Here is an 11,353-nt window from a genome sequence, read left to right on the forward strand (position 1 = left end):
TATAGATTGAGGAGTTTTTGCCTGCTGTGGATATATTCATCATAACTGGAAATTATTTTGTAGTCAAACTGTTCATGCTATACAAAACTGCTTGAAGAATCGTAACTGTAAGGACAATTGTTATGCACATACATAAGGGAGGATAACTTATGTTCACAAGCCTTTGCTCTCATGGAAAGAAGCCAGCTGTAGTGTAGTACTAATTATCAGTATGGAGCTGCTGACTCTTCTTGTATTGATATAAGTAGTGCTGGTGAGAAATACACTGTCTTTGAATTTCTTTTGGTGATTGCCTACACAGCGGGTAGCAATGCCAACCCTCTTTTCTCCAACCCCCAAATGGATGGTCCCCGCACAGTGACTTTATGTAACAGCCTGTCATGGACAGGATTAGGCCGTCATGGCAAAGCAGACGCTTTTGTTTATCTGCAGCAGCAAGAAGATGTTTAAAGGGCCCTCAGCCCACAGGCTGTCATACAGACGGTCAGCCTCATGCCCATCTTGCTGCTCTGACTGGAGGGTTGGTCTGGTGTTCACCCTGCTATGGCTGCAAAGCTAGTGCAGTGGAGGGTGCAGCAGATGAACATGGGACAGATACCTTTAGTGCCAGGGGGAAACAGACTGCTCCTCCAAAAAGATGAGTATTTCCCTCCTACCTGGGAGCAGTTCAGGGCGTTTAGTACCTCACAGGAACGTTGCGAATCCAGCCAGCTAGTTAACATTGCTAATGCTTTTGAGCAGGTCAGCTGAAAATTGTGATTATTTGTACAGTAGATGAATAACTGATAGACTTGCCGTTTTTAGTTTAGAGCACATTTTGTGGTTTAATGGTTTCTGACAAGCAATATGAACAAATGCTAAATTGAAAAAGGCAATAATATATGGAAGCTCACAAATGTGAGTGTCAGTGGCAGCAATTCGTTCTTTCTTGTTTGCTACCCAGCCACCTCTCATTATGTTATTCTTTATGTCTTAAAGTTGACCAGTTCCAGGAACAAATCAATACCAGGGAAATCCTTTTGTCTTCTTCTAAGGCATAGCATGTAAAGAAAGCTCAGTCAATATGTCTTATAGTAACATCTCATGGAAATGCCTAGATTTCCCTTCATGTTCTATAATTAATTGAGCTCCTTGCCACCCACAACATATAGCTGTTCCCCTCTATAATTCTCTTTTGGCTTAATTGTAATTTGTTTTTATGTTCTATTTGTCTTTAGCTATTTCTTTTTTTTTTTTTTTATGGTGTTGGATGTGCTTTGTACTTAGTTTTATCTTTCTGTGCTTTTGCTTCTAAATGTCAGCATAATTTTTCTGCCTTATAATATCGGAGATGTTATAACCATCAATCAGTCCAATAGAAGAGCAGAAAAGATTAGATACCATTTATCTGTATTGGTTGCCCATTGTAATGACCCAGTGGACAACATGAACAGATAATCTGTTGCTTTGATGGAAACTAATTATTCTTAAGAGTGACAGCGTCGAAATAGCTTTTGTGACATTGTTTTTAAAAATGATGACTACCTAGTCATTGCTAGTGTAAGACTGCAATTCTGTGCTGTTTCTCAATGATTTCCCTATATAAGCAGCAGGAAACTTAGATTTTTATTTTTTTTTTTTTTTGAGGAAAGAACCCTATTTGCAGAGACAAAAATATCTGACATCCCATGTAAAAAGCCTGTTAAATTTAATACAGAAAACACTGCGCTAGCTGCTGAAAAGTAAAAGTGCACTGCCATCTTATTTCTGTGGCGTGTAGTTGATCTTGTTGTTCCGTGAATATGAAGCCTGTTTTATTTTGACAGCTAATGGTTCTGCTAGTGTACTGTGCTGGCATTTCACCTCTTGAAAAGAAAGTTTCCTGAAGCTAAAATATATGTCTAATTGAATGATGGAATTAAAAGCAAGTGATACAGTTAAAAATAGCTGCTTCCCTCCTTTCCAGGCACATGTAAATCACACAACTCTTACTCCATGTCAATTAAAGGACTAGGGGGGGAAAAAAGGCAAAAAATAACTGTGCCTTGCAAAAACTTCCAAGAACCTCCTTAAAAATTACCTGTGTGAGGACTCAGTAAATGGCAGGATTCTTCAGTGTGTCCTGAAATTCAGTACTCTCAAGCTGTTATTGACTAGGGAGGCGTGAGGGAAGAGTTCAAGGAATTGAGTCTCCTCACTGGTACAGATGGTCTATCTATGACCTTAAATCCTTATGTAGTTACAGGGCTGAGTGTCACGTAATGGGTGGGAAGCGCTTGCACGGCAGGTGCCACGTGCCTTAGCCAGAAGACCATAGCTTCTTGAGTGTCCTACAGCTGTTGCTAAGCTTGTGAAACTGATGGCCTTTGGGGCAAATAGGTGAAGTGCTCTTTGGTAGATTTGCTTTCAGTGGGCATGCTGGGTGTGAGCTGCGGCAGCTCCAACTGCCAGAGGTGTGTGATGGGCAGCTGGAGATGGCAGCGTTTTCATCCCTGCTGTCTGGCAAATTATTGACAAGTCTGGGAGGAAGCAGAGGGATATCCCTGTCTTCCTAAACAAATGAAGGGAGATACTAAGTTGAGAAAGTTAAGCTGACTCCCTTTAGGTAGGTGAGTGCTTTTTTCAGTGCTGTCATTTGATTTCTCTGGTCAATAGGAATGGGATGTCTGGAGACACTACTGATGACCTGGCCTGGTCAACGTCACGTTGGTCACTTTCATGGTCAGCTCTGACGTGACTTAATCTCATGTGGGCTGTTGTAAATCAAGATGTCATTTGCACTGTGCTGCAAACCAATGTAAATGGGACCATGAAACTTGGATCTCTGCCCAGCACTAAGTACAGATCACTGCCAGAGGTCTGTGCTCTTCCATGGTCTCAGTGGGCCTAACCACAAATTGAAATGGCTGAAGAGATTTGAAGGATTTGCAGCAATATCAAGGCTTGATTGCTGTGCCCTTCTCTGCAATGCTTTCTTGAAGGGGTGGGAAAGGAAAGCTCAGAGGTCAGGAGAACAGGCTTACTAATTTGAACGGTTAAAACTGATGCATATTGTGAATACTGTAATAGCCAGCACTTGACTAAAGTTGTTTTCATGGGCACCAATGAAAATTTCTTACTTACATAGTTATTTGAAGTCAGGAGCAAGGGGTAGGTATAAAAGTCGAGACTGTTAACTAACTAATAACCTAAAATAACCTAAATGCATAACCTAACCTCATAAAGAAAATTAAGTACTCCACAGCATTGCTCCTAGAAATCCTTTTGAAGCATCTGAGAATTAAATTGTGGTGGTATTTCAGGATGGTAAGAGTCAATGGCACAAAAGATTTCAAGCAGTTTTGCAGTGAACACAGCACACCAGAATTACATATTTTAAGAAGCACATGTACTTCAGTGTGGTCTCTGCAGCCAGTTCTCTGCTATTGAGACCAGTCCACCTCTACTTTTTCTTCCACAAGTCTCTCTTCTTCCCTCTGTAAAGCAACATAAACCTATGGACTGATGAATTTTGCTGATTGCTAGGAAATGTTTTTGCAGGAGTTTTCAGCAAGGTATACTTTAATCCTGTATACATGTTTTATTAGAAATATGTTCAATAGAGACATCTCTATAAGCATTTCAAACGTGCTTGTGTGTGTATGTATTTTTTAGAGTCTTACAGAAATTTCACCATCTCTTCATGTGTTTTTCTCATTCTTAAATTGCTCTGGTGGTAGAGCCATGGTGGTAGAGCCTGCTGTAATCAGCCCTTTTAAAAATACACAAAGCAATCTGTCATCTTCTACACAGCATTTCAGATCTTTCCAAAGTGTCTGTCTTAGTATCACTGAAAGAAAAAACCTGATGTTAAGAATTGCAAAGTTAATGGTTAATCAACAGTGTCTGGTCCCCATCCATGGGACATCTTGTAGAACAATCAAGCCTTGCTCCGTCATGGTCCCAAGCAGTGATTGCTTCTGCCTCCTATGAGGCATGAGGCACTAAGGATGAAGATGGAACACTTCAGTAGCTAATTAAACAAGGCAACTTACAACTGAAGTACATGCCTGGCTAAATAGGCTGGAGTGCAGAGTCTGTCAAGCTGATCTGTCTTTAAGTGCTTTGCACCCTTCACTGTACCTGGTTGAACATTAACATCCCAAATTTGCTGATTTTCACCAATATCCTGCCACATGCAGAGAACTAGCTGAAAGGAAGCTGGTATTTTTTGTAATGTAGTTCCTTGAAGCATTATCCTAAAAAAGACATCAATCTTCACTGTTGCAAAGAAACAGCACAAGGTGTTTTAAACATTTTGAAGGGAAAATGCACTGTCTGTACTTTCCTATTTCTCTTCTATTTCCTTACTGACTGGGATGTATGTTTTTATAAGAATTCAGAAAAGTATCTAAAGAAAATGAAGGAATAGTAACAAACTTAGTTATCTGCTCTTCCCTACCTGTTCACAAATTTTCTAACCTTGTTTTTGGCGAGCCTTTTAAAATTCTTGTCTGTACATTTCAAAGGTCACCAGAACTTCTTTCTGAAGAGCCAGTGAAGAAAGCTATGCAAAATAAAAAGCAGAAGTAAATACAGAGGGAAAGCTTTTCCTCAAAGCATTTTATCTTCATCTCCTGATCCTGTCTGGATCAAAAGAAATACCTATGCAAAATCTAAAGGAAATAAGGAAAATATTTGTTGGAAACGGACATTGAAACAGGACTGGAGGGGGTTGACCCAAAATACAGATGTCGAAGCATGAACGTGAGGAAAAAATAGCATCAAGAGCCTGCAGCTGGTGCGGTTGTGAATAACGATCATCTCTGAGAGAGGACAGCAGAGATCACAGACTGGTATTCCAAAAATCTGTGGAAAAGTCTGTGCTGTAGGAGAGAGATGTCAGTGTAGAGAAAAAATATTTAGCAAATTTGTCAATAGTTACTAGTTTCTGGGCAGAGTTGAAAATGAATTTTTGCTTTCTGTAGGAAATGTTGTACCTTTAACATTAAATGATGTCCTTAAATTGATGCATTGTCCTTGGACAAAGGACTGTGAAAAACAGTTGGAATATAGAATATTGGGGCCCAAGACTCCTAGATGATTTCAGTAAGAAGTTCAATTCTTGTTAAGAGTTGAGTCCTGTGATTGTTTCTGCCGCCAAGAAATTACTTTGGGTTTGTATAAATGTCTCAGTCCTCAGATGTCTATTTATTTTTTTCAAAGCTAAGATATTTCTAAAGCTGCATTTGATGACAGAGACCTTCTATAGAAAATGGTAGGGAAAGCTAAATTTTACTAAACCATTGGCTGAGGAAGTACGCTATAAAAATACTGACATAGACTAAAGTCTGGAAGTGCAGATGCATCATTGCAGTAACTCTCATCTTAATTGTCTGTTTTCTGTTAAATTAGTGAGAAAATGCAAATTGCCATAATTGGAATGAGATCGGACTTAATTTATATTCTGTGTAGCTGAAGTGCTTTGTGAATGTTTTCCCCTACAAAAAAAAAATGCCTTTTGAGATATAGAAAATATTCACAGCAGTTTTCAGATACATGGAGATATTTCTGCTTTCAGTGCAGAAATTCAAAATGGAAAGTGCTCTAACTGAACCTGACGCTAAAATAAAAGCATCTGGGATTGGATTTACCCCAGTGCTTCCCTTTCTCCTCTCTTTTTCCCTTATGGGAAGAGGGGGAAAAATCGCAAAAGCAGAAAACCAAACTATCAGAACTTTTTTTGATTTAGCTTGTTTCAAATCCTCTTTTGTACCTGTGCTACATTCCTAAGATCAAACAAAAACAATCACAAAATAAATGGAAAAGGATTTACTTCTATTGACATTATTTGAATTTTGTTACTTGTTTCATCCGGTGCAAAACTGGCACAAGACTGAGCCAGACAATCTTTCTTTGTTCAGTAAAAAGCACCTTTCAAATGGGGTGATCTATCGGCCACGTTTCCAAAGGCAGCAAGGTGCTCAATGCCTGTGGATATCGTGGCAGGTGTGAAGATTTACCTAATCATTCTGCATCAGTGTAAATAACTGCCCAAACCACAATGTATAGTGAATTTGTCCCTAAGGCTTAATCTTGTACCACTTGCATTTCAACTTCAGGGAGAGCATTATGTGTGTAAGAAAAGAAGTGATGCCCCAGTTGTACACTGGAGCTCAATTTTAGTCTGAATACTGAATGTGCAGAGTTTGGCTAATAGCAGTCAGAGTTTTCTCGTTACGTTGATATTCACTGAAACACCTAAACTAACCCTGAACTGATGAAATTAGAAGTGGAATCAGCAGAATGCTGCAAGACAATATTTCATTTCCTGCAAATGTTTTTCCTGCTAATAAACATCTGCCAGAAAGGACTCCATGGGGGCAAAACCAACTGAAAATATGGAAAATTTAAAGAAGTATTTTTCCATGTTGCTAATGACTTGGTCAACTGAGAGTGTGAAACACAGCTCATTTTTGTTTGTTGTTAGGCAAAACATGCTTGATTCCTAAGTGCAGAAAATATGAGCTTTTGATATCACTACTTAGTCTAATTGACTCATCTGAGTCCTGTTTGAACCCTATGATTCATCATTTTTCAAATTAGTAGGGACATAGGTAGGATAATCTGTGGATATAATCAGTAAAACATTCACAATGCTTTCCACTGTAATGGATTATCCTGTCATTTACAGTATCTCTTATTTCTGTAATTATCAGGGCTTCACATCCCAATTAAAAGCCTCATTAGTTTGTTCCTGAGGAAGCTGCCCCTCTGCATTGCTGCTGACAGCTGAAGGAAGTGTATCAGCTTCTTGTGTAGAGCATTATTTGCTTGAAGGTGGCAGCTCGCTTTAGCAGAGCCGTCCTCCCGCTACATAGGAGATACTTAAGTGTCAAGCGTTTTCAGGCCATCCATCTTCTTTGGCCGTTCCACCCACCCATGCTCGAGCCACATCTACCAGTGCTGGTGCCCCTCTCTGCCTTCCCTTTGTCATTATGTCATTGTCAGTTGTTCAGTTTATTCAGTGATTAATCATCATTTGGAAGGTTCTGCTGGGAGTAAACAGAAAAGGGGGTATTCCTGCAGGTGGTTTCTCTCTGATTAGTTGAAGCCACAATGGCTGGCTGCTGAGCCTTTGTTTCGGTTTCTTCTGAAGATTGCATGGGCTTTTTGCTTACCAGAATTTAACTGGGCTGGTAACTGTGGGCCTGCCTTGGGTATGATACTGGTGTATGCCAAAAATTAGACCTGTTAAGCTCAGCAGATTTGTGCCGGTCTAACAGTGGAATCGGCTCTTTTGCAAAGATTGGTGGAGGGTTTTTGTAAGGAGTCCCGCTACGTGTCCACGCTAACCCTGCTACAGGTTTAGCAGCAGAGCTTTATACTGTTCGTTCAGAAACACCTGGCTGCTTTGTGTGTAAAAGATAAAATGTCGCCCAGAAGATAAGGGCAGTTCAGCAACTCATTTCTCCTTTGTATTTGCACCAACTATTTGACATAGTCAAGTAATAATAATTTTCTGTAACCTCTGAGAAGGGGGAGTGATGATTTTCAAAACCTTGGAAAACAAGGGAGCTCTTCTAAGCTTTGCTTGTGTCTTCTGAACAGTGGCTTAAATGCAAGTATTTCACTACCTGATAAAGCATGCTTAGTTTTGCACCTCTTTGGGTGACCTGAAAAGTCATATAAATATTCTATATATTCTCTCTACTTCTGTATTCCTTGACAATCATAACTTACCAAAACTTACGTTCGGTTAGAAAGCTGGTTGATGACAGTAACAGCTATGCCACGGTTCCAGATCTGTTAGCTTGCCTGAGTATTAAATTGCTCTTCATATTTCTCTTGCAGATTAATATTTCTTTTTATGCTGCAGCAGCTTTTAATGTCATCAAAAGGAGACAAGATGAATAAGATATGCGTGGGAGGATGAAGCAGTGGTCACTCAAAGTATCCTGCTGTTTACTCTGGCTGCAGAGTTTATAGTCCCTCCCACAGGGCAGCTGGCACTGGGCTATGATTTTAGTACTTGCATTATTTGCAATTCACAGCCTCCAGTCATGAAATGACAAACTCTGAGCATTCAGGTAAACTTGCAGCAGCTGTATTCTGACAGGCAGACTCACGAATGTGACGGGCTAACTCTGAGTGACATGGTGAAAGGATACATTTTTGCATGCTTGCTGTTTGTTTTTTTTTTTTTTTATTATTATTATATGTGTAAGAAAGGGTGGATGGATGGGTGTCTGTGGGTGGAAATGGCTTGAAGAGCAGCACAGCTAGACTTACTGAAACCTGAAGAAGATGTAGTCAGGGGCTTAGGTGCTTGTACGTTTAACTGAAAGCATTCTCAGTTTTTGTGCAAAAAGCCCTTCTTTTGGCATTTTTTACCCTGATTTGCAAGGGCTCTTCTCCACGTCTTCTCCACATGCAGGAAGTGAAAGGCAAGAAATCCAAGGCAAGCAAATAGCGGTGGTGAATGGGGTAGCTTTAAGAAGAGTTTTGTCATGCAGACCTGCTATTCTAGCTCGACTGGGTACGGCCATAGTGAGCATTCCCCTGCCTGGGAATGATTCTCCGGGGGTGTTTCAAAGAGTAAAAAAGCAGCCTGCATGCCCTTTATTGTCCCAAGGCCTAAGCTAGGACATTTCGGGGGAGGAAGGAGAGATAAGACAGGCCAGCAGTTGCATGTATAAGTCTGTACACGGGCCCGTGTCCACACCAAGTATGCGGGCATGGGTGGTAGGTAATGTGCCAACAACTGCTGTTCTAAGCTGCACCGGCATCTCTTCTATTCTGCTGAAATCATGAGTCAAATGAAGGGGGGAAAAAAAAGGAAAAGCAAGGTTAAAAATAATCAAGATTTTGAAAACAAGTTGTTTGAGCATTTATTTGCCCATACTTCTCAGAGCTTCTGGAAAGTCTCTGTCTGACATTTCTCACCACGGCCAAATTTGCTGCCTAGCAGCATTTAGAGAAATGGACGCGGGGATTCTCGCCTCTAAGAGGGAGCAGCACCTTGAGGAAAAGCGCTAAAACCCACATGGCTTTTAATAACATCGCAAGACCTGGTAATACCACTAGCTGTCACTACAAGAGGGCGTGCTCACCTGGTTGCACACGCAGAGCCGTCTTACAGTTTGTGTCTGTGAAGCACCTCTTATTCTTGTCTCCCCGTGTACCTCCACAGATGGGGATGTGTGTATGCAAACAGGAGCCCTTTGGCTTTTGCAAACCTGATTAATTGTACGGTCCAAAATGGGAGACTTGGACTAAAAGTCTGGCAGGAGGAAGCCTTGAGAGCCAAGTCTTGCCAATCAGTGAGACTTTTCTCGCAGGAGTTGCCTGGGACTCACAAAGAAGGAGCCTCCTCTGGCAGTTCTAGTCTTGGCCCTTCTTTGCACTTACTCTGCATTATCAGGAAAACCTGTCCGTAAACACTTGTCACTCATAGTTTTCATGTTTTGCCAATTAATATCTGACTCATGCTATATCCCAGCTGTTTCAGAGTCTTTTGCAACTACTCATTTATCGCTGTACATAAAATTAAAAAAAAAAAAATGATGAAAAGGCCTAGACAGTAACAGAGCTTCATAGAGACTTATTCAGAGCAAAGTGCTATGGGAAAGAATTGAATTGCATTTTTAGGGCTCATGTGGGTGGGTGCTTCAGATAAAGTTCACAGGGTTGGCTGCAGTTTGTTTTTCATGAAATGTAAGAAAATGGCAAAGATGGTGGCATGGTGTAGCTCTCACAAGACCCCCTTGCCCTCCTGGTGCTTCCCCTCCCTTGTCATCCCACGGCCAGCATGGAGGAGCAGCAGTCAGCAAAGGGCAGGGGCCAGGGACTCCTGGGGGTGCAAGGGACCTTTCCCCCTTGGAGCAACAGGAATCTTCTCTTTCTCCCCTCAAAGCAAAATCCTCCAGGAGGTGCAGCCAAAAGACATCCTAGCTCTGGGGGTCAGCATGGGGTGTGTTTACTTTTAGTACACCCAGTCTTGTGTTTGGTGGTGCGGTGGTGGCTCCCCAGGGCCGGGAGTGGTCCCTCCAGCCCAGGGCCAGGCGGTCCCTGCAGCCTCCGGAGCGGGGAAGACCACAAGAGCTGATTAATGCTTTTGTGTTGGATGCTTTTTAACATTAACATTTTCCCTTCATGATTATTTTTGTTTACTCAAGCTCTACTTAGTGCATTATAAAACTAAGTTAATATGTCTTCACCATGTTGTTATGGTTATTGTTTTTTAACCAAGCTACAAAATCAGGTGGAGTTTGTATGCAAGTATAGGCTTTGCATTTTTCAGTGAAAGGTAGGTTAAGTTTTAAAGCATGGAAAATAAGTTGGTGTGTTGTCTGTAAAAGACACCTAATTTGCCACGAATTTATTTGAAAAGTAACATTGTTCTTTTAATTGAGGATGTTATTGTGAAAATTTTTAAAGGTTTGATTTACACGAAAAATACTTAAAAACAAAGAAACGAGGTGACAGAAAGGGAGATCAATGAAGCGAGCTGACTACAGGCAGCAGATACTAATTTAAGAAATAACAAATTATCGTTACATTAAATACACAAAATAAAGTACTTACACTCTGGCTTATGCCAGAGTATAATCTGTACCTACTGAGGGATTTCAGAAGGTGATTGTTTTTGTTAATGGATTAATGCTAATAGTATTCCTGGTACTGTACAGTGAGCTTTACCCTGTTGTTAATAGCACAGCCCCATCAATGTAAAGACTGTAGTGAATTAACATATAGCTGCAGGTGACATGGCATCCTATTTTTACATAAATTAAATGTGGACTCTGATCTGGCTCCTTCAAAGCTCTTAGATACTCTTCCTCAGACCTCCTGTCACTGGAGCCGTTTTGGGAATGGGGCATGATGCTGTGATTAGTTCTAGTTCAAGCAGCTATTTTTAGTATTTGCATGTTTCCTATAGAGCAGAGCCCGAGACTTCACTCAGAGAGATGAAATCTGAACTGATCTGGTCCCATGTGATCTGTGTCTGAAGGATACTGGAATAGTAAAGGAATGTCATGCTTGAAAATGGCAGAAAAGCCACTGATCCTAGTCTCCTCTATTTTTAAACATGATTAAACCAAATATATATATATTTTGATATACGTGTATGTATATGTGTGTGTGTGTATACACACAGACATATATACATATAACATAGGAGGATATCTTCTTTTTGTGTTCTTGTTGGTTTGGGGTTTTTTTTTTTTTTTTTTAGATCTTGGGAGCCAAAGACTAACATCCAAACTATATCCTGCTCTTCCTATACTGGTGTGCTTTTTGGAAATAAGATCTTTTTGGAAACAAGATTTAGTTGGTTTTGTCCACTTAGACCTCATGAGGTGTTAAGTTGACTTTATGTGGCAGTGGGTCA

Source organism: Nyctibius grandis, chromosome 4 (genome assembly GCF_013368605.1).
Source record: "Nyctibius grandis isolate bNycGra1 chromosome 4, bNycGra1.pri, whole genome shotgun sequence".
Lineage (NCBI taxonomy): Eukaryota > Metazoa > Chordata > Aves > Nyctibiiformes > Nyctibiidae > Nyctibius > Nyctibius grandis.